Genomic DNA, 24,113 nt, shown 5'->3' with positions numbered 1-24,113 from the left:
GGTCATTGAACCAAGAAGAGAACTGAAACATGCAGGATACCTGCCCTCTGATGACTAACTTTGGACACTCCTCATTTAGGGGATAATTAATTTGATTCCCTGTTGATCTGAATGTATGCAATACAGTTTCTGTATTTTAGCTCATTCTGTCTATTACAATGAAACCACAATTATTGCAAGGTGTATACACAGCAAAAAACAAAATCTCACCAAGTATTTTGGTCTAGTTTGCAGAGTAAATATCTTATTACAAAACTTGAGTAACTTATCAGCAAGATATAGCAGCTTGGTTTAAGTCAGTAATTGCTTAATATTGATGGAAAAGTACTAGCTGCACTGGCAGATTATTTCACTAACAGCAAGGCATCTTTCCCATGTTAAAAGTGAAATCTGCCAGTGGTACTTTTTTAACCAATATTTAAGGAATTACTGACTTAAAACAAGCTGCTATATTTTGCTGATAAGTAACTTATAAATTAGTTTTGTCTTATTTAAGGTGCACCAAGATATTTACACTGCAAACTAGACAAAAGTACATAGTAAGATTCAGTTTTTGCAGTGTATTGCTTCCACAAAGGAACAACAAGCTTAAATTCTGTGGAATCCACCACCATATCAAACAGCTTCTGTCATGGTCTTTCTAAAGTCAGAGTAAGTAGTCAGATGTTGTACTGGGATAGTGACTGTACAAGTGCATGCACTCACTACTGGATAACAAGCTGAGTGATTCCTTAGATGCTCCCAGCATGCATGGTCAAACTTCAATGTTATTTTAAAATGTTGTTTTTCACTAGGAAGAATGGGAATGTGGGCTTGCCCTGTCATCCACTGAAGCACATCCTGGACAGCAAGAGGCTCTGACACTTCAGCTGTTACACTTGCCGTTTCTCCATATATGAAAAGAATGCATTAAAACAATTAGTTTAAAGCAATCCAGTCATTTAATCTTTGAGTTTTTATCTAACAAGGTCTATGTTTAATTAAAGAAGTCATCTAATCAATACTTCATTCATGTGATGTTTAATATTGTACCTGATATTTCAATCTCCTCCAAGAAATCTTGCAAAAAGTTAATAATCTTTCTTTCAGTTCTCTCTCTGGATGTTCCTTTTTCGCTGTATTGTGGGTTGATGAAGTCAGAGTCAGGCTTATGAATGAAGGGATGTTTGAAAAGAATTAGCTAAGACATAAAAATACATTAAGAAATGGTCTGTTAGAGCAAAGAAAGAAACACTAATACTAGTTACCTTGGTTATCATTCCTGGAACAAACAGAGGTCGGCACGCCTCACCATTTGCAGTCATCTGGTTTACCAGGCCATAGAGTTCCATGCCTTTTCTGAGTTGCTGCAGAATTGGATTTAGTCTTGTTGTGGAATGCAAGACAATAGCACTTGGGGAAAAAAAAGAAAAAGTAACCAAAAAGTAGAATGGCAAAGCTTTACAAAAATACTCAAATACATTTCTTACCAAATTATGGCTTCTTTGTTGTCCATTTTGATTGGGGCGGTGTATCCACAGCTTACTATGTCTTCAGACAGCATCATAAGAGATTCTGCATCTGCTGCATTATCAACCTAAAAGATAGTTAAAGTAATAAATCCAACAATTGGTAAAATGATTGTTCAGTTAAGCCCATAATTACTCAAAATCGTAGCTAATTCTCATTTAATTTCTCACCACAAAACTTGTGACCGATTTTAAATGCCAACCAACGAAAAAAAGTGCATGTTAATAAGGTATTTTTTTTTTATATCAAAAAGTATTTTCTGATTTTCAGACTTTTGTAAAATATATATCTTAAAATGAAAATATACTTAAATTTCCAGAGGGTTGAACAATTTTGGGCTGAATCATATTTCTCATTGTGGCTGACAGGTTTACCCTGCTGACGAGTAAGGCTGAGTCCAGATCTGCCACATCCTCTTTACTCAGAAAGTTGAAGTCCACCTCTCCACTGCAGAAGAAGTTGTAGCACCAATCTTTGAAAAAAGCTGGAGCTGGGCCACCTTGGGCGAGGCTAACAGCAATGATTTCTCCAACAGCTCTGTATGAACACAGATGTGTCTCACTTAAACCCATTGAAGAAAAACAGACAGAGCACATACAGTTACTATGAGTAACAACTGCATCTGACTAACCTGAAGTTTTCATTGTCAAGGTCTGTCAGAGAGAATTTGGGATTTTTACCCTTGCTTTCAGGCCCTTCAAAGAATCTTTTCTCTATACCTGAAATCATATCTTTAATTAGAATATGTTTATTTCGAACAGGAGAGTCTATTTAATTAGAATATGTTTATTTCAAACATGATATAAAAATAAAATAAAAATAGAATAAAACTAAATAAAATAAAATAAAATAATGCCCATTAACAAAACATAACATAACATGTCATGCTCAAAAAAGGAGTAGGAAGAAGTGAGAACTTATTAACTCCTACCCCACAAACACATGCAAAGTTCACTCACCAACACTTTCCTTCTTTCCTTTTTTTTTTTCTTTCCTTTTTTTTCCTTTCTTCCATTTCCATGTTGGTTTGTCTTTCCAAACCCATTGACACGTGTTAGCTTCGATATACACATTATTACCTTCTCTCACCCATATGTCTATATCTTTTGAAAATGACTTCCTTGTATTTTCTTTTTAAATTGTATTAAACTGAATGTGGATAAGACAAAGGCAATGATTTTTTCACAATCTAGGACATTATCTCAGATTCATCCATTACTTACCACTGCAATAGGGACACAAATAGAGTTTGTCAGTAATTATAAATATCTTGGCTTTATTTTAGATAAAGAGCTTTCTTTTGAAAATCACATTGCAAATTTGCTACGAACACTGAAAATGAAAATTGGGTTTTATTACCGAAATGGTTCTTGTTTTTCTCTCAAAGCTAGAAGTAAATTGGTAGCTGCAACATTCCTGCCACTTTTGGATTATGGAGATGTGTTATATATGAATGCTTCAAACAAATGCTTACAATCATTAAATACTGTGTATCATTGTGCTTTAAGGTTTGTAACCGGTAGCAGACGTCTCACACATCATTGTGAACTGTATGCAAAAGCTGAATGGCCTCCTTTAAGTGTACGGAGAATCAATCACCTGATGATCCTGATTTATAAATCTCTACTCGGTCTGGCTCCAGCTTATCTAAACTCTCTTTTACAAAGATCTGTTAATTCCCATTCCTTGCGTTCCAACAACATTTTTCTTTTGTATGTTCCACGTTGCCGAACTGAAAAAGGAAAGCAAGCGTTCAGTGTAATGGCTCCTTCAGCCTGGAATCAGCTCCAGTCAGAACTAAAGATGTCAGAACTGATCTCACTGGACTTATTTCGAGCGATTCTTAAAAACAGGCAACAAGATTCTTTTAAACATTGTCATTGTTTTTAAATTGTTTTATANTTTTTTCCATTTTATGTTGGTTTGTCTTTCCAAACCCATAGACACAAATGTTAGCTTCGATATACACATTATTACCTTCTCTCACCCATATGTCTATATCTGTTAAAAATGACTTCCTTGTATTTTCTTTTAAATTGTATTAAACTATTTCTTTGTTTTAAATCTTCATTTAACTTATTCCATAACTTTACTCCATGAATTGAAATACAGACGCTTTTTCTTGTTGTTCGCAAACTGCGGATCTTTAAATTTGAGTGGCCCCTTAAGTTATACCCCCCTTCTCTGTCAGAGAACATACACTGTATGTGCTCAGGTAGCAGCTTTTTAGACACTTTAAACATAAATTGAGCAATTTTAAATTCTACAAGTTCGTCAAATTTAAGAATTCTGGATTTTATGAAAAGTAGGTTTGTGTGCTCATAATAGCTAACATTATGAATAATTCTAACGGATCGTTTCTGTAGGATGATCACCGGATGTGAAGAGCTTTTGTAATTTACTCCCCACACTTCACAACAATATGATAAATATGGCAAAATCAGAGATTTATATAGAATACAAAGTGATGTAGCATTCAGCATGTGTCTAGCTCTAGCCATAATTGATATGCTTCTACTGCGTTTACTCTGTAGATGTTTAATATGAGGTTTCCAACTGATCATGTCGTCTATTATTACACCAAGAAATTTATAAACATAAACCCTTTCTAGAGTTACATTCTCTATCTGGACTTGAATTTGAGTATTTTTGTAACAGTTCCCAAAAACATGATTTTAGTCTTGTCCAAATTTAATGATAATTTATTATTGTCAAACCATTTCTTTAATTTACTAATTTCTGAGGTGACTATTGAAAGACGTTGTTGTAAGTTTTCGCCAGAAGCTAGTATATTTGTGTCATCAGCAAATAATATAAGTTTTAATACATTGGACACTTTGCTTATGTCATTTATATCTAGATTAAATAAAATTGGTCCCAATACTGATCCTTGTGGTACCCCACAGACAATATCCTGCCAGTCAGATTCCACATCTCCCATTTTCACAAATTGTTTTCGGCTTTTTTAGTAACTCCTCATCCAGTCCAAAGCTACTCCCCTAATTCCATAGCATTCTAATTATTTAAGTAAGATTTCATGATTTATTGTGTCAAAAGCTTTTTTTTGTCAGGAACGTGGAACGGATGGAGAAGAACCCAGTGCACAGACTCATATAAAAGAAACTAAACTAATTTATTAAACTAAAGAAACAAATGAAAACAAAAGCTGACATGGCAGCAAAACAAAAGGATAAACAGAACATAAAGCACGGAGCAGCAGAACCAGGAATGACGGCGAGACAACAAGCAAAACAACAACAACCAACAGACAACAAACAGACAATGGACCAGCGGGGTATCACCACATCTTTAGATCTATGAATATCCCTACTACTAATTTCTTACTATCTATTGCATTGGTGATTTCTTCTATTAAGTCAGTTACGGCCAGCGATGTTGACCGGTTTGCTCTGAATCATTATTGAGTGTAGTGTATATTTTTCAATGAATTGTTCCAGTCTTATCTTAAATAGTTTCTCCAGAATTTTAGAAAATTGTGGGAGAAGGGAGACAGGCCTGTAATTAGTAAAGATGTGATTGTTGCCAGTTTTATACAATGGTATGACCTTAGCTATTTTTATTTTGTTAGGAAATAATCCCATTTGAAATGATAAATTACAGATATAAGTTAATGGTTTAGAGATTCCTTCGATTACTGTTTTAATAGTTTTCATGTCCAGATCATCACAGTCAGTGGATGTTTTACTTTTACATTTCGTCACAATATCAATGGATTTCTTCTTCTAGTACAGGGTTGAGATATATAGAGCTGAAATTATTCTCAATGTGATATAAATGACTTGCAGTTTTTGTAGTCTGTATTTTTTCTGCTAATAGAGGTCCTATATTAACAAAATAACTATTGAATTTATTGACGACACTTCTGAAATCTGAAATATTCTGTTCATTGTCTAGAAAATACTGTGAATAACTGTTGTTAAAAGTTTTCCTGATGACACTATTTAAAATATTCCAAATTACCTTAGTGTTGTTTTTATTACTATCCAATAATTTATGATAATAGTCCTTTTTACATGTTTTTATAATATTAGTTAACTTATTTTTATATTTCTTATATTTGTTTTCTGATTCAAACGTTCTATTTTTTAGAAATTCTTTATTAAGTTTGTTTTTCTTTTTACATGCCTTTTGTAATCCACTGCTCATTTTTTTGACTACTTTTCCTCTTATATTCTTTAAATGGGCAGTGCTTATTATATTATATTTTAAATATTTTAAAAAATTCTTCATATGCTAAATTCACATCATTCATTTTATATATTAATCTCCAATCATAAACCAACAAATCAGCTTGTAGTGCTTTAAATGTCTCTTCAGACGTAACCCGTCTGTATTGTGATTCTATGTCTTGATCTATTTTATTGCAATTACAATCATAGATTGTGAATACTGGTAGATGATCAGATATATCATTTTTTAATAATCCACTAGTTAAGTAATGTTCAAGAACATTTGTAAAAATATTATCAATTAAAGTTGCGCAGTGCAATGTAATTGGCCTGGTGATTTTAGGATACAGACTTAGACTGTACATTGTGTTAATAAATTCTACTGTCATTCTATGTTTATTTGGATTAAGAAGATCAATGTTAAAGTCCCCACAGAAAAATGCTATTTTTTGATTAACTTTCATAATTTTTTCTTCTATCCAGTTGTTGAATACTTCAATATTTGATCCAGGGGCTCTATAAATGCAACTCACTAAAACATTTTTCTTTTTTTCCACAAGTATTTCTATAGTCACACATTCAAACATGTTAGCCATGGCAGTTGACATTGTTTTGATCAACTTATAATTAATGTTCTTGTCAGCAAAAAGAACAACTCCACCTCCATTTTTGTTTTCTCTGTTCTTATAAACCATTTCATAACCATTGATTTCAAAGTCCAAGCTTTTTTCACTATTAAGTGACATAAATCCAGGATAATTTGTCCAGCGAGTGAAACCAAAACCACACACGGAGACGGAGCTGAAGGTAAGTGAGTTTATTTACAGGTGGTGTCAATATGTACAGTGAGCCGGTTTCGGGAGTAGTCTGCAAGGCAAGAAGAACTGGGTGAGTCTCGGGTACGATTAGGTCTGTGTTGTTCAGAGGAGTGGATGAAATAGTGTCTCTTGTTCTCTTACAGATCCAGGAGGTAGTTTGATGCATGGAGGAGGTGAGGAGAGTTTCCAGGATGATCCAGAAGATGACGAGCCAGTTGTTCAGCAAAGGTAAGTATCCAAAAGGTTCCAGGTAAGTTCCCATGAAGGTCAATAGTCTTGGCGTGCCAAAAACCCGAAAGGTTTGATGCTCCAGCGAAGATCTGGTCTCAGCCTGAGGCTTAAATGCTGAATGGTCTCGTCAGTGGAATCAGGATCACATGTGGAAAAAAGGTTAGTGACGCCGCCCAAGGGCGGAGCTAGCTCCAGATCCTCACATTGAGCCATGTTTCTGATAAGGCAATGACATTAAAAGTCTGTGAAAGTTGCTGGAGATACTGTTTTATGCTATCGAAGTTTGCATAGAGGCTTCTGCTATTAAAATGAATTATTGACAGCTTTTGTTCAGTTTCAATACTGCTGTTAAATTGATCATCACTGTAGTAGTGACATCTATCATTGATGCCATTAAAAAAGTTGTTATCAGGATCAATGTCATTTTCAATATCTTGCTGATGATAGTTTCTGTGTTGAAATACGGACAGTTCTACATCCTCATAGGCAGCGATCTGTTGCAAGTTCCTCCTTCGGAGGTGCACATCAGCTGTATCAGTTGCCATGGTAAAGTTAGTGTAAGCCTAATAAATTGGCATCATTAGATGAAGACTGCATACCTGGTTGTCTTTCATACATTATTGATTAATTTTGGTGTACTGATGCGGGGGTGAGTGATCAACTTATCATAACGTAGATAAGTGATGTCCCCTCTTTGTCGTGCTGCTTTTAAGTCCAGCATCAGATCCGCCCTCCTTTTCCTTACAGCATCTGTGAAGTCCTCAATAATAAAAATCTTGGATCCCTTGGGTACCTTAGTCCGCTGCAGAATAGTTGATCTGTCCTTGTATCTTAGTAATTTGACAACAATGGGCCTGGGTCTGTCTCCTCTGGGTTTCCCGGTACGGTGAGCTCTCTCTATCTCAATCTCATGTCGAAAATTTAGCTTTTCAGCCAAAATAGTCTTCACTTTCTCCTCCGTCTCAGCCCAAGTCTCATTTGATGATTCCGTAATTCCATCAATAACCAGATTGTTTCTTCTTGATTGTCCCTCTAGATACTCCATTTTATTAGTAATTGTCATCATGCCCTCACATACTTTAAATATGTCCGATTGCAGCGTGTCACCTCGTTCCCTGTGGTTAGCACTTTCTGCTTTGATGTCGTCGACATCTTTCTGCGTAAATTGCAGGCTGGTTTTAATGTCCTGGAGTTCTCGTGTCATCACATCCATTCTGGTGTTAGTAGTGTCCATAATGATTTTAACAAAAACTTTAAAATTATCCTGCTGTTGTTGAAGTAACTCCATATACATTTCCTTTTGCTGGCTCAGTAGCTCTTTGACTTGCGTGAGTGATACGTAGTCCTCATCTTGTCTCCCGTCAGTCTTGGATCCTTTTGGAGGCATTATTTCCCTTGATTTTACTGGTTGTTTCCTAAAGGCTAGTTGGCGGCCCAGCTTAGAAAGCCACCACGCTAACGATCGATGGCCGTGCTCCAGCTTCAGCTTCCTCTGTTAGTTGTTGGTTTAAGGCGTGGAACAGCAGCGGACATCAAATTCCAGCTAATTTCAGAAGCTAACACCTTTAGCCTCGAAACTTACTGTCAGATCAGTAGACTGACGGGTAACACAGGCTCGGAGCAGCCAGCTAGCCTGCTAGCGAAAACACATGCAAGCAGACTCACACAGCATATTAACGGCTGTGATGGGTCTGAAGTCTCAGGTCAGTCAGGTGTGTGTCATCTCAGTCAGGTTTCTTTCAGCAGAAAACCACTCATTCATTTTAAGGTTAATAGTTGCATATTTAGAATGTGAAAAATTATGGATTACTTACCTGTTAAAAACTCTTTCTTTAGTGCTCCTGTGTCAATACCTGGCTCTCCAATGAAGACCACCTTGAGAGCACTTGTAGGAGATGCATTTTTGTTCTCTTCCACTGGAGAATGCCCCTGTCTGGAAGGTCTTCTCTGGCCACACACAATTTGCAGGGGCAGTAGAGGCAAATCTGTTGATGAACACAGTTAAAAAAATAAACGTGTTTTTTTAAGGTTAGCATTCTTATAAAGACCTAAACAGAACTGATATTATATTACCTCTCCCCACATAGGCTAGCATGCACTGTGATCTCCTCCTCTGGAAATTCGCTGTTGCAAATTGGACAAACCACCTGAAATTTAAAAAAAGAGGTATAACCAAACAGGTTTTTATGGTTTCAAATATTACCTAATAATTTTGAAATTAAGTGATTTAACCTTAGCCTTTTTCTCTACAATCCATGAGTTGGAGTCCTGCAAATACACAAAAGTGCTACAATTACACTCTACAATGTTTAGTATAAATAAATAGAAGACCTTACGCTCACCTCACACCCGCTTTCATCAGATTCCCCTTTCCCTCTGCATGTCTTAATATGCACTGCAAGCATATGCAGTGGCATCACTTTACTACACTGGTAGCATGTCATCTTTGGCATCTTTGAAAAGTGCTGAGAGGTCAAAGCTGTGTGAAGCTGACACCCCACCAACGTCAAAAAATCCAGCAAATAGTCTGAATGGTTAGTGCTCCGTTTGTGCAGGTTTGTGCCGTTAAAATTTTTGTTTGTGCAGCTTTGGTTTCTGAGATATTAAAAATTATTTTTTAGGTCATCCAGAGTTCACCATCCCCCCATATTGCTCCAAAACAAACCAAAGTGGGCTAGTTCGTTAGTGCTCCATTTGTGCAGGTTTGTGCCGTTAAAACTGTCGTTTGTGCAGCTTTCGTCTTTGAGATATTAAAAGTTATAATTTTGGCTGATGATGTCACCATCCCCCTATCTTGCTCCAAAACAAACCAAAGTGGGCTAGTTCGTTAGTGCTCCGTTTGTGCTGGTTTGTGCAGTTGAAACTGTCGTTTGTGCAGCTTTCGTCTTTGAGATATTAAAAGTTATAATTTTGGCTGATGATGTCACCATCCCCCTATCTTGCTCCAAAACAAACCAAAGTGGGCTAGTTCGTTAGTGCTCCGTTTGTGCTGGTTTGTGCAGTTGAAACTGTCGTTTGTGCAACTTTCGTCTTTGAGATATTCAAAGTTATAATTTTGGCCGATGACGTCACCGTCACCCCATCTTGCTCCAGATGCAGGCTGGAGGCTGTACTTCCTGTTTTAGTTCTTCGTTGGTTGTCTTCCAGCACATTCCTGTCACGTAAGTCTTATTTTCTGTGTCGTTTTTATGCAATTGAGGTTGCTATATTTTTGTACAAAAAGGACTACAAGTTGTGGCATAATCAATACAATTATAGTAGGACAATATTTCTGGTAATTGTCTTTTTGTTGTGTTATGAACTTGTATGTGCCTTATGGTTTGCTATTGACACACCCAAATATCTGTATTCTTAGGCAAAGGGTTTCTATCCTAATTAAGAAATAATGAACCATGAAAGTGACTGTTTTGAAAATCCAATTTAATTATACATTCAAATAAGAAACAGTGTTGATTTGAACAATNCACAGCATTTGCCAGGTCATCATAAAGCTCCCACACAGATGGAGCTCTCCGGCAGTAGGCAGTATAATGTCCCAGGCCATCTTTGGTTAAGCTTTCCCTGAAAGCGACGACTGCTCTCAAAGTAAGTGTTTTTCCTTGGAGAACCATAATGGAGGGAAATTCACTCAAGGCAAATTCAGTTAGATTTGGAAGGTCTGTGTCAATCCATGCTATTTCTCCAATACTGTAGCTGTGAGTAACGGTTCCTGCGCAGAGAATATTTCCTGAGGTGCTGGCTCCTGTTTTGAATTCAGCTGGACATTCTGATTCATTCTGCAGTGGTCGGAGGCAGGGAGACTGTGGAAGGAAGAGTCCTTTTTCAACTGAAGTGTGAAGCTGAGCCAAGCCAGAATTCTTCAGGACAGAAATGTCTGGTAAAACAAATGGTACTTCCCTGGTCATTCCTTTGTTTAGGTGGCAGTATTGTGAAGAGCAGTGTTTTGAGAGGTAAACGCTTGATACATTTTTCATTGTCTTCCCAATAACTGGCAATATTGCACTGGGCATCGATTTGGTGGGTGCCAGACTTTAACTGTGTTTTTGCAAACATTGAACTAAGCAGATCTGCCCTTTGCAAGTATGTCCTTGGAGTCACACCATCTGTAGTTATGGATTTCACCAGCTGCAAGAGAGGGTTGTCACTGTTATTCATGACAACATTTTGAAATGCAGAGCTGTCACAGAAAGTACAGGATAAGCACTGACAAAAGGCATCAAAGGAGCAGGTGTTTAACACAGAGAGTGACAATTTCCCAACTTTAACAGGCTGATGCATGTTTCCATTTTTTAATAGTCCCACTTTCACTCTTTTGGCCCCAGATGATGAATCTGCATGGAGCCATTCAGTGCAGGAACTCAGGTATGAAGTCATCTTCCTCTTTTTGGGTGGAAGAATTTGCCCTCTCCAGTTTTCAACCACATTTTCATCTGCTGTGGAAAGGTTTCTGGTGGGATCAGATTCCATTAAATCGCTAGAATCCATTTTTGTGTTACCTTCAGCATTGTGGGTAATTATGGATGCAGGATTAGCTTCTGTAACTTCTGCTGATGAAACCTTTTCCTCCTCTTTTTTTGCTTTTGCAGAGCAAATCCGCATATTTCCTTCGATGAAAGAAAGATGCCGAGAAATGAAGCGATCGACTCGAATGGGTAAGTTCTCATGTTTGAACAGGCCATGTTTTACATTTTTGAATTCAGCTTCAACATTGGCTGAGCTTGCTGTGAGGCTACTGCTTTTGAAGAGGGGAACCATTATTCCTGTCCACAGTGGTAAGTAACTTGCCAGTCTTATAATGTGTGGCACAATCTCAGGGAGGAAATGGATGTTATCCCTATCCCCATTAGCTGCAGCATGTGTCCTGCTCTCCTCACAAATGTTTAACACCCAGTCTCGTAGGTCAGTCTGGATGTCATCACATGGATCCACTTGATGCACTTCCTTTGTGTCTTCATCTGGGTTGATGATTGAGTCTTCTGCAATCTGGGCTTTCAGGTATTTTTTGCACCTCTCTGATTCAAGAGGGGTTCCAGAACTATCATCACCTTCTGCCTCACTGAGAGCCACAACAGTGATGGCATGTATTAGCTGCTTTGCATGGTTCAAGCTTTGTGACTGAATAAGCTTTGCTATTCCCCTGACAAAGAAGTCTTTGACACGGTGTGACTTGTTTTTCAGGCAGTCCCACTGGCAGACCATTTTTATGCAGTGGGCAACATCAACCCTGATGTAACAGGGAGGAAGTTTTGCAGACTGGTTCCCAAGTATCACACGGAAGCATTCATCAATGTATGACTTCAGGTTAGAAAGAGGAGTGAAGGCCTTCACCAGAGCACCAAGAATAGCCAGGGAAAAGTCACTCACAGCTTCTTTTGGTACAGCTGCGCCTGCACGAAGCCATTCTGTCAGCCATGTTGCAATTGCGTTAATGTCATGCCTTTCTGATAGCATTTGTACCAATGGGACTGAGCAGTTGTCTCCTTTCAGAACACCTTGATACAAGAAGATGTGGCCAGATGTACCATTTGGTCGTGCCAGTTTTCTGACAGCTGAACCAGTTGCATCAAAGCAAACTACTGAGGGACATTTTTTGGTCAGTGCCTTATAAACGTGTATCTGAGTTTGACTCCAATAGTGACAAAAGAATTTATCCAGACCAATATCTCTTATACTGCCACTGTTGGGTGTGCTATACTTTAATAACTGCGAAGATACACATTAAATGTGTATGTGCTTTTAAAAATCCTTGAAGCCCATACACATTTAATGTCAGAAATATGATGAAATGAAAATTGTTGCATTTACAATATATTTAATAAATATGAAGTACATTACTTGGATGAACTTTGTTGAACCAGTGACGCACTTCCGGTTTACTCTGCAAAAACTTTGCTCAAGCAACTAGCATATTAGCTATGGATTTTTTTTAATTATTATTATTTTTACCCGTTTGCTGCATAATCAGCAGAAAGTAAGTCAACAATGTGAATATAATTGTTCAGACCACCTCCGAAACCAAAGCACAGTTGAACAGGTTATACACATTACGTTAGAGTCACTGCTGCATGTCCTTTATTGGCATAATTCAATTATTGCGGAGAGACCGCTATATTCGTGAGAAAACATTGCTATCTTAAAACATTTCTTGAAATGAGACAAATTTCTTCTTGTTCTAAATCTTTATTGAAGTTCAAAACAAAAGAAGGTACTATCAGGATTCTAAGGTTTACTGCCAGAAGGAGTGAGACCAGGAACGGACAGACACAAAGATGCGTGATGGTAAGTATTTTATTTACAAAAGTACAGTGACAAACTGGACCTGAAAGAGGGGGAAAGTTTGAGGTTAGTGTTGGTCTGCTGGTGGGGATAGACTCAATACTATTACAGGTTATCTTGCAGTCTGTGAGTGAAACCAACGCCTGAGCCAGCTTCCGGGGTGCAGGTGAATATTTACAAGTGTGGTCCCAGTGTCCAGTCCTCCGGGTAACAGATAAGTTTTGTGGTTTCTGTCTCAGGGTTGTCTGATGAGGGCGGCGTGTTGGGCCTCAACTTCGAAGGGCGTGGAGGATGACAACAGTGGATAAGTTAGGTTCCCATGAACAGGTCCAGGTCGAGCAGCCAGCTTGAAGAGAGGAGATCAAGGTGAGTTTCTTGCAGTCAGAAATTAGAATTTACAATGAACAAAGCATGACAGGTTTCTCAGGAGAAAGACTTATACAGAGCCAGGTAGTTTACCAGTAGGCTAACGATGCACCAGCGAAGAGTTGCTCCACCAGACTGCCTTAAGTAACCAGGTGAGGGTGATGAGAATCAGGAACAGCTGTGAGTGATTAGTGAAGAGCCCAGGTGACAGATTGCCACAGTACCACCCCCCCCCCAAGAGTCGCCTCCAGGCGGCCCCAGCCGTTTCTGTTGTTGTTGATGTTCTTGATAAAAGGCGGTGATGAGAGAGGGATCCATGATGAAGGACCTGGGGATCCAAGATCTTTCCTCCGGGCCGTATCCCTCCCAGTCAATGAGGTACTGCAGTCCTCGTCCCCGGCGTCGAACATCCAAAATCTTTTTAACGGAGAACACTGGTTGACCATCGATCAGTGGGGGGGGGAGGCTGGCTGGTGGGCACAAGGGACTCTCAATAACCGGGTTTATCTGTGAGATGTGGAAGGTTGGGTGGATTCTGAGAGATGCGGGAAGGTGGAGTCTGACGGCAGATGGGTTGATGATACGGTCTATAGGATAAGGACCGATAAACCTGGGTGCGAGCTTCCTGGGGGTATCCCTTAGATTAATGTCACGGGTGGAAAGCCAGACCCTTTGTCCCACCTGATAAGAGGGTGCGGTTGAACGATGCCGGTTGGCGAATCTCGGGTTCTGCTGGGTGGTACGAAGTAATGCCCTCTCGGTTTGCTTCCAGATGCACCGGCACTTCTGTAGGTGGGCTTGTACGGATGGAACCAGGCTGTCTGTCTCTTGTCTGGGAAAAAGAGGGGGGTTATACCCTAGGTAAACCTCAAAAGGTGAGTAGCTGGTAGCGGAGGAGGTGTGATTATTGTGGGCATACTCTACCCATAGGAGGTGTTTGGACCAGGTGGCCGGGTTATTGTTTATGACGCACCTTAAGGTAGATTCCAACTCCTGATTGCATCTCTCGGATTGGCCATTAGACTGGGGATGATAACCAGACAAGAGACTAACCTAGGCTTCTAGCGTGTTGCAGAATGCCTTCCATACTTGGGAAGAAAACTGTGGACCCCCGTCGGAGACAACGTCCTGGGGAATACCATGATAGCGAAATACGTGGTTCACTAGTAGCTGGGCTGTCTCGAAGGCTGTAGGAAGCTTGGCCAGGGGTATGAAATGTGCGGCCTTAGAGAACCTGTCGACAATGGTTAGTATGACTGTATTACCTTCAGAGGGAGGTAACCCAGTGACAAAGTCGAGGGTGATGTGTGACCAGGGTCGTGCGGGTATAGGTAGTGGTTGAAGGAGGCCCGCAGGAGGTTGGTGACTGCTCTTATTTTGAGCACAGGTAGGACAAGCCAGGACGAACTCCTTGATGTCGGAGTTCATGGTCGGCCACCAGAAGTGTCTTTTAGTGAAGGCCAACATACGAGCGATGCCGGGATGACAAGTGAACCTGTGGTTGTGAGTCCAGTCTAATACTTTACTAATGATACGCTTAGGAATGTACAGAGTACCTGCGGGGCCTCTGCCTGGATCCGGGTCAGACTGTTGTGCCAGGGCGATGACATTCTCTATGTCCCAGGTCAGGTTGCCCAGGAAACAGGTGGTTGGAATAATACTCTCGTCGGATTTGGAGACCTCGCTGAAAGTGAACTGTCTGGAAAGAGCATCTGGTTTAATGTTTCTGGAACCTGGCCTGTAGGTGAGTAGAAAATTGAAACGAGCAAAAAACAGTGACCAATGGGCTTAACGTGGGTTTAAACGTTTGGCGTTTTGGAGATATAACAGGTTCTTGTGGTCAGTCCAGATGAGAAATGGCTGTTCCGAACCCTCTAACCAATGTCGCCATTCCTCTAACGCGAGTTTCATGGCCAATAGTTCTCGATCCCCAACGTCGTAATTCCTTTCAGCAGGAGAGAGTCGACGAGAGTAGAAGGCACAGGGGTGAATTCTGCCATCTGACTCAGAGCACTGAGACAACACCGCTCCTACCCCGGTATCAGAGGCATCCACTTCGACAATGAACTGCTGGGTGGGGTCAGGGTGTGAGAGAATGAGTGCGGATGTGAAGAGCGACTTGAGTAGGTTGTATGCCTTATCTGCCTCAGGGGTCCAAGAAAACGTAAGAAGAGAGGAGGTAAGGCGGGTTAGAGGGGCAGTGACTTGGCTGTAGCCCTTTAATGAATCTCCGATAGAAGTTGGCGAAACCCAAGAACCGTTGTAGGTCCTTGCGGTTGCTGGGCACAGGCCAGTCTGTCACTGCACAAATCTTTTCGGGGTCGGAACGATAACATCCTTTCTCAAAAATATAACCAAGAAACAAAACCGATTGCACATGAAATTCACATTTCTCAGCCTTCACGAATAACTTATTCTCTAATAGCCTCTGGAGGACGGAACGCACATGAGCCTTATGCTGCTGCTGGTCACTTAAGTAGATCAGGATGTCATCTAAGTAAACAAATACAAAATTGTTCAAAAAATCTCGTAACACGTCATTAATGAGTGCCTGGAAGACGGCAGGAGCATTGGTCAACCCGAAGGGCATAACCAGGTATTCAAAGTGGCCTAAAGGGGTCTTAAAAGCGGTCTTCCACTCGTCGCCCTCCTTAATTCTAACCAAATGGTACGCATTGCGTAAATCTAGCTTAGAAAAGATGGTGGCAGAATGTAACTGAGTGTGAACTGAATCAATGAGTGGTAATGGGTATCTGTTCTTTATGGTGATCTGATTCAGTCCCCGATAGTCAATACAAGGTTTGAGGGTCTTATCTTTTTTACCCACAAAAAAGAATCCCACGCCTAGAGGGGAAGTGGAAGGACAGATTATACCAGAAGATAATGATTCTTCAATATAATTCTTCATAGCCTCCCTCTCAGGTCCAGAAATATTAAATAAGCGGCTAGATGGAAGCGGGGCACCTGCTAGGAGATCAATGGAGCAATCATACGGGCGATGAGAAGGAAGTGAAAGAGCCTTCTGTTTACTGAAAACGGGAGCCAAATCATGGTAACAAGGGGGAACGGTAGGCAAATCTACCTCCTCAGAGGAAACAGTCTCCCCAACAAACTGAGGAACAGCTGACCTTAAACAATGTTGCAGGCAGAACTGGCTCCATGATTCGACCCGCTTCTCGGCCCAATTCAATACAGGATTGTGTTCCCTGAGCCAAGGAAAGCCAAAAATTAACTGAGGAGTAGGGGCCTCGAAAACAAAAAAATTCTCCAAACTCGTGATGATTACCGGAAACTATGACATGTAAATTACTAACCTTACAACTGATCTGAGTTAAAGTACTACCAGTGACTCCAGCAACAGCACGAGGGGACTCCAACGGAACGGTTGGCAACCCGAGTTGTTCAACTAGGTTGAAAGAAACGAGGTTTAACTCAGAACCCGAATCTATCATGGCCGATATAGGAAGCCTAGTTGTCTCATGAATAATTAGTGCGGGTAGGGAGAGCAACAAGTCAGGGGAAATCTTATGTCTTCTCGGCAATATTCCCTGATCTATTGCCAGGCAGCCCCGTTTCCCCGAACCAGACAGGTAGCGACAAAATGACCCTGTTTACCACAATAGATACAGGCTCGAATATAAAAACCCCTCTGCCTCTCCTCCGGTGATAGCCGGGTGCGACCCACCTGCATGGGTTCGGGTTGGGATTCGGTGCGTGATGGTATCGGAATATCAGATCTAGCTTCGGATAAACGTGTATCGTGAGCCTGAAACGTAAAACTAGCAGTGTTGCGCTGTTTACGTCGTTCGCGCAAACGCTGGTCTATTCTGATGGCTAAGGTTATAAGCTCATCCAAGCTACCCGGTTCCTCTCTCAGCACTAGCTGGTCCTGAATTTGCTCGGAGAGTGAGTTGGTGAAAATACCTTTGAGTGCCGCTTCCTCCCAACCAGCCTCCTCGGCGGCGATGCGGAAATCCACCGAATACGTGGCAACAGAGTTCTCTCCAATTCTGAGAGCCAGCAGGCGTTTAGCAGCCTCCTCTTGCTGAAGCGGATGATCAAACACTCGCTCGAATTCCTGAAAAAACCGTTGTGACGTCAAGGTCTCGAGCGAGTGTGAGGAGAGAAACGCCTGAGCCCATTGTAGCGCCCTTCCCTTTAACGCTGAGACAACGTAGGTAATTCGGGCGGCGTTGGAAGGAAAAAGTGTCGGGGAAAGTGCAAAAGCTAATCTACACTGTAAAAGGAAACCCTTACAGTGTTCCGTTCTCCCTTCGAACAACTCTGACGGACGAATATCCGGTTCTCGAACGGAAGTGACGTGAGCTGATCGGGAGTCCCCGGTGGTGTTAGATGGTGCTACGTTAGGAAGCAATGCCCCTAGTCGGTCATCAATGGAACCCACGCGGTGACTTGATTTAATTGTGACGTAGTAGTCTGAGAAATTTGAAAAAGTTGTTGGAGTAACGACTTATGTTGGTCCAATCGATTGTCGTGACTAATCAAAGTATTTGCAGTCTGACCATTGCTGGAATCTCTCGCTGGCATGTCTTCTGGCTGGTGCATACTATCAGGATTCTAAGGTTTACTGCCAGAAGGAGTGAGACCAGGAACGGACAGACACAAGGATGCGTGATGGTAAGTGGTTTATTTACAAAAGTGCAGTGACAAACTGGACCTGAAAGAGGGGGAAAGTTTGAGGTTAGTGTTGGTCTGCTGGTGGGGATAGACTCAATACTATTACAGGTTATCTTGCAGTCTGTGAGTGAAACCAACGCCTGAGCCAGCTTCCGGGGTGCAGGTGAATATTTACAAGTGTGGTCCCAGTGTCCAGTCCTCCGGGTAACAGATAAGTTTTGTGGTTTCTGTCTCAGGGTTGTCTGATGAGGGCGGCGTGTTGGGCCTCAACTTCGAAGGGCGTGGAGGATGACAACAGTGGATAAGTTAGGTTCCCATGAACAGGTCCAGGTCGAGCAGCCAGCTTGAAGAGAGGAGATCAAGGTGAGTTTCTTGCAGTCAAAAATTAGAATTTACAATGAACAAAGCATGACAGGTTTCTCAGGAGAAAGACTTATACAGAGCCAGGTAGTTTACCAGTAGGCAAACGATGCACCAGCGAAGAGTTGCTCCACCAGACTGCCTTAAGTAACCAGGTGAGGGTGATGAGAATCAGGAACAGCTGTGAGTGATTAGTGAAGAGCCCAGGTGACAGATTGCCACAGGTACACATTGTACAACAGCTGAAAATCTGAAGAATCTGAAGAATTTAAACGAAATAGCCCACTTTGGTTTGTTTTGGAGAAATATGGGGGGATGGTGAACTCTGGATGACCTAAATTTTTTTTTTTAATATCTCAGAAACCAAAGCTGCACAAACAACAGTTTTAACGGCACAAACCTGCACAAACGGAGCACTAACAAACTAGCCCACTTTGGTTTGTTTTGGAGCAAGATGGGGGGATGGTGAACTCTGGATGACCTAAAAATAATTTTTAATATCTCAGAAACCAAAGCTGCACAAACAAAAATTTTAATGGCACAAACCTGCACAAACGGAGCACTAACCATTCAGACTATTTGCTGGATTTTTTGATGTGGGTGGGGTGTCAGCTTCACACAGCTGAGCAAGAGCAGAGAGTGCCGAGTGAGCACGGAGAGAGCGAGCGAGAGCAGTTTGTCAGAGTCTGTACTCTCAAACCAGCGTCACTGCGCGCGCTCAACCTGGTGGCACAATAATCACGCCATAGTAAACTTGTCCTTTTTTTTTTGCACAGATTTTTCCAGCTGCTGTAACAATATACACCACTACTAAATTGATAGCATCCTTTAGTATTTGACATTTATTACAACTATTATATATGTTGTGAATATGAATATATGTTGTGAATTTGGTACCTGGTAATATAGCTGAGCTATTGAGTGAGTATAACTTGGCCATTTTTTATCAATAAAACTTAACCTTGTATATGATATTTGAGGTTACTCTGTAGGTGTAACATGATAAGATTTTTGTTGATCAGGTTTGAAGTCTTCAAAAGTAAGTTCAGTACATTTTCTAATTTTGTGAAAAAAATAAATAAATCCAAGCTCCAAACTGGGCACTACAATGCCATGTGATTCAGCTCCATTTCATGAATATGAGTTTATAAAGTTTTAGCTGGTGAGGTATAGTACTTGGGAATTAGAATCTAAAATGTGTCAATTTTATGAACAGTGCCACCTATAGATGGATGTGTAATATTTTACATATGAGTAGTGGTGCAGGGACTGTATGTGCCTTTATATTACTTTCTTAAATTTTCTATCAATTTTAGGCTGTGGTAAGAGTTTTAGAGGAAAAGTCCCGTCAGGTTAACTCAAACTCTAAAATGTTACTTGAACATGGCATCTTAGTAGGCATGGACTGTTTACCAGTTTTAAGACATAAAACTCAAAAACTACAATAATTTTCCATCACATTCTTCCAACGGTTTAAATGCCTAACAACGAGAATACAGAAACAGGACATATATCTCTTATTTTGCTCCAAGCCATCATTCAGTTGTGTACAGTGGCCAAGAACAAATTACCCTAAACTTTTAGAATAGAATATAATCTTTATTGTCACTGATAAAACAATGAAACAAATTTAGCAACTTCTCTTCCATCGGCAGAATAAAAGGATAACATACACAATAGATTTAACTACTAATAAAATAAAAAAATAAAAAAATGTATCAATCAATCAATCAATCAAATTTTATTTGTATAGCACATTTCAGCAGCAAGGCATTTCAAGGTGCTTTACATAATTAAAAAACAAAATAAAAACAGCATGTGACAATGAATAAACAGTAAGAAAGAGACAAACATCAAAAACCCGCACTCTAACCCTAATTCAGCCATAAGCAGCTCTAAACAGGTGGGTTTTAAGTTGAGATTTAAAGGCACCCAGTGTTTCAGCTGTTTTATAGTTTTCTGGAAGTTTGTTCCAAATTTGTGGTGCATAGAAACTGAAAGCTGCTTCTCCTCGTTTGGTTCTGGTTCTGGGGATGCAGAGCAGTCCAGAACCAGAAGATCTGAGGGGTCTAGACGGTTGGTACAGCGATAACAGATCTTTAATGTATTGTGGTGCTAAACCGTTCAGTGATTTATAAACTAACAACAGTATTTTAAAGTCTATTCTTTGAGCTACAGGGAGCCAGTGTAGGGACTTTAAAACTGGTGTTATGTGCTCTATCTTCCTGGTTTTAGTGAGAACACGAGCAGCTGCAGCTGTTTGATTGATTTATTAGTCAGACCTGTGAAGACGCTGTTGCAGTAATCAATGCGGCTAAAGACAAACGCATGGATGAGTTTCTCTAGATCCTGCTGAGACATAAGTCCTCTAATCCTGGAGATTATTACAGTTTAGGGTGAGAGGGGACCTGTGATTGACCATCAAGATGTATCAATACGTATCTATGAAAGATGCTTGTTTAAAAAAAGACATTGTTGGTGTTGTGTTCTTAAGTTTCCACAGTGAATGTTTTTATGTTCTGTTCTGTTGCTGTTATTACTTCTTGTCACTTGAGATTGCTGCTGTGACAGCATAGGGCATAAAAGATTGTGTTGGTAGAAATAACAGCGTAAGATACAGAAGTGACGAGACAACATTGTGTTGTCTGGCATAATGGCACAGTTACTGTAATACAGTTTGTAAGTTTAAATATCTTTTAGTTTTATTACAGTTGCCACAACAGTTGGTTGTGCATTTTATCTGACAGATAATATAGTTAGTCATAGCCAAAGTTAGTTTACCAAAGGAGCAACACCTGCCAGTTCAATATCATAGTAAATGAAAATGTTATAAATAAATGGGCAAATTGATTTAAAAATTGTCTGGAGTTCAGGAAAAAGCTGACATAGATTTCAAACAAAATGACTGTCAACATGTTCACTTGAGTTTGCTCAGTCTTCTCATTTATATTTGTTCATTAAAATAATTTAAAAAAACTTTAAATAAGTATTAAGATGCTTTCTACCTAAAATATAAACACTATTAGGCAACATTGGCTATTATTTAGTGAGCAGTAGTAATAGTATTTGGCTTTCTGTTTTTAAATAAAAGCAGATTAAATAAAATAAACAATTTTTTTAACAAAAGATATTAAATCAATTTTGTTTTAATTCTATAATACTGTGGTATTTTATTATACTGTCAAATCTCATACTAGCCCATTCCTACATGTAAGCCCTACTGGAGCCAAACAGTCTTCTGTTTCTCTTTTTCCAAACAAAGATATGGTCACAAATATTTAAACTTCCTTGTTATCTTTTAATCCCAAACAGCAAGTTAACTATTGAACCAGCTCTGACTTTTATTTACACACACGTTTTGATTGCTATTTTAGGAAAGGTTTCCAGCTTACTCATTTCCGGTACAAGGAAATGAGTAAGCTGGAGGCTGCAGACTCAAAGTTCTTTCACTCATCAAGATTTTTCCTTAAATGGCCAAATTCTATACGTGAGTAGTAGTATATTGCTCATATAACAGCAATAAAGAATAGCAGCTGTAAACTAGAAAACAGTACAGATAAATAAAAATATACACATAAAAACTACTTGTGGTCAATATGCCATTTTTTTAATGAGATCAACAAGATGATGTCAAGAGCACAACTTCTGTTAGTCAGTCGCCCATTAAACTGTGAAAAACTAGGTCAAAATAAGATCTAATTTTGTTGTACTTGTTTCTCACAGAGAAATAAATAGTGATAACAAGCATGCACACACAATCTTAGTTATCTCACCTGGAATTTTATGATTGAATTGTTTTTTTGTGAAAAACCTAGGAGATAGACATTAAAGACAGTATTTATTTATTTATTCTTTTCACTTTCAATGACACATATTATGATGCCCTCAGACTCATCGTAAGAGATACTTCTTTAAGTCGCTGGATATTTCAGGTCTCGAAACATCAGTCACCCTCATCCAGGGCTGCTCAACTTGTCTCAGAGTAGCATTATATTTCATGACATGCTCCTCTTTAACCACAGCCATCTTAGTACCTGTTCTACTGCCTCTAACACTGCACATTGGCCTGTTGCTTTTAGACCCCCATGATTCAGACAGAGGATCTGGCCAGTAAATCCTTTATTGCCCACTTTAGATGTCAGGCGCCAAGGTTCTCTACACTTCCTGTGGTAATCCTCTATTAGCTCCACATACCTAGCTCTTTCCTCCAATCTGTACTCCCAGGGAACAGAAGGTTTGATGATCATCTTGTGTCTTGTTGTTTCTGACAACAGCACCACAGTTGGTCTTAGTGAGCTTGTTGTAATAGCTTCAGAAAAAGTTATTTTCCTAGGTTGACTATTTGTGTTGGAAGCACATCCTAAACTGACTGGATCAGGAAGTGGGTTTGTTGTAGTTCATCATGCCATAAGTCAGACCACAAACTCCTACAACCCAGTGCAAGTGAGAGGATTTTAAATAAGTCGACGTAAGCATACGTGTGAACACTTGAGTTGAAGTGTTTTGTTTCAACACTTTGGGTCTTCTCACATTTATTATGAAACCTTTTCAACCATTTTTAAAATAAATTTTAGGTGATTTGACTGCAAGTGGTCAGCTCTGATGCCTCTGTAAAATGTGTATCCCAAAACGCAGTGACAGACTGAGCATTTCACAGCTAGGCGTTCAGTGGTGTCCTGCCTGAATAAATTCATCTCTTAATACCATAATTATGAAGTCACTGCTATAGAAATCATAATTTTTACACAGAAACACAGTAAAACGGCGTTGCAACATGGACATATTTCCATTCATTGGTTAGCAATCTATAAAACCACAGACAGATGTGATTGGTGACCAAGAGTTTATTCATGCAAAAACATAAAAATAATCTAAAAATGGAGATACAAAGTTTTTGTCCGACAGTGACAATATTTAAACAAAATTACAATGCATTTTACTTACCAAAACTGTTGATTAGTTGAAGATAAAATCATCCTCTTTTCTTTTAATTACTCTGTCTTAAAGCACAACACTGGTGTGTTTCTGTCCTTTTCTTTTGCCATTGAGGAAAATACAAGAAGCTGAGTCTGGCGTACATTTTGAGCTGAGAATGTCCATTTAACAGAAGCAACAGAGAAAGGGATAGTTACTAACAAACATGCCAGTTGCCCATTGAACATCTAATGTTTTGTTCTGTAGGATTGCAAAGAGCACATCTGAATGCTCAAAAATCCCACTGAAAAAGGGAAGCAAAAAACAACTGAAATCATCCAAGTGCACTTTAATTTCATCATCAGAGCACAGAGTCAAACTCATAATGATGTTCCACTGTTTTCTGAAACAGCTTCAGGGCATCTCGCTCCTCCAAGACTAATGACAAGCCTCATTGTGTGTTGTCATTGTGTCAGTGCCACACAAGGTCAATCTACCAGTCTTTTCAAATTTTCCAGATTTTTGTATACCTTTTTTGTTTCGTGATTTAGTAAAAAAAGATTAAAGTTGAAAATATGGCTATTTATTATGTGATATTGTAAGATACACACAACTAGTTTTACAAAAAATAACTTTTGAAATACTTTTTTAAACAAAAATACAATTAAAATAAATACTAATTGATTGCACCTAATTTGAATCCTAATTTAAGTCACATTTACAAATAAATTAAATTACCATAAATGAAAAAGTGCAAACAAAGCACCAACACACGTCTCACTTCCAGGCCAATGAATAACAACAGAGAACT

This window comes from Kryptolebias marmoratus, linkage group LG8 (assembly GCF_001649575.2).
Source record: "Kryptolebias marmoratus isolate JLee-2015 linkage group LG8, ASM164957v2, whole genome shotgun sequence".
In the NCBI taxonomy this organism is placed as follows: domain Eukaryota; kingdom Metazoa; phylum Chordata; class Actinopteri; order Cyprinodontiformes; family Rivulidae; genus Kryptolebias; species Kryptolebias marmoratus.
This window is presented reverse-complemented; position numbering follows the sequence as displayed.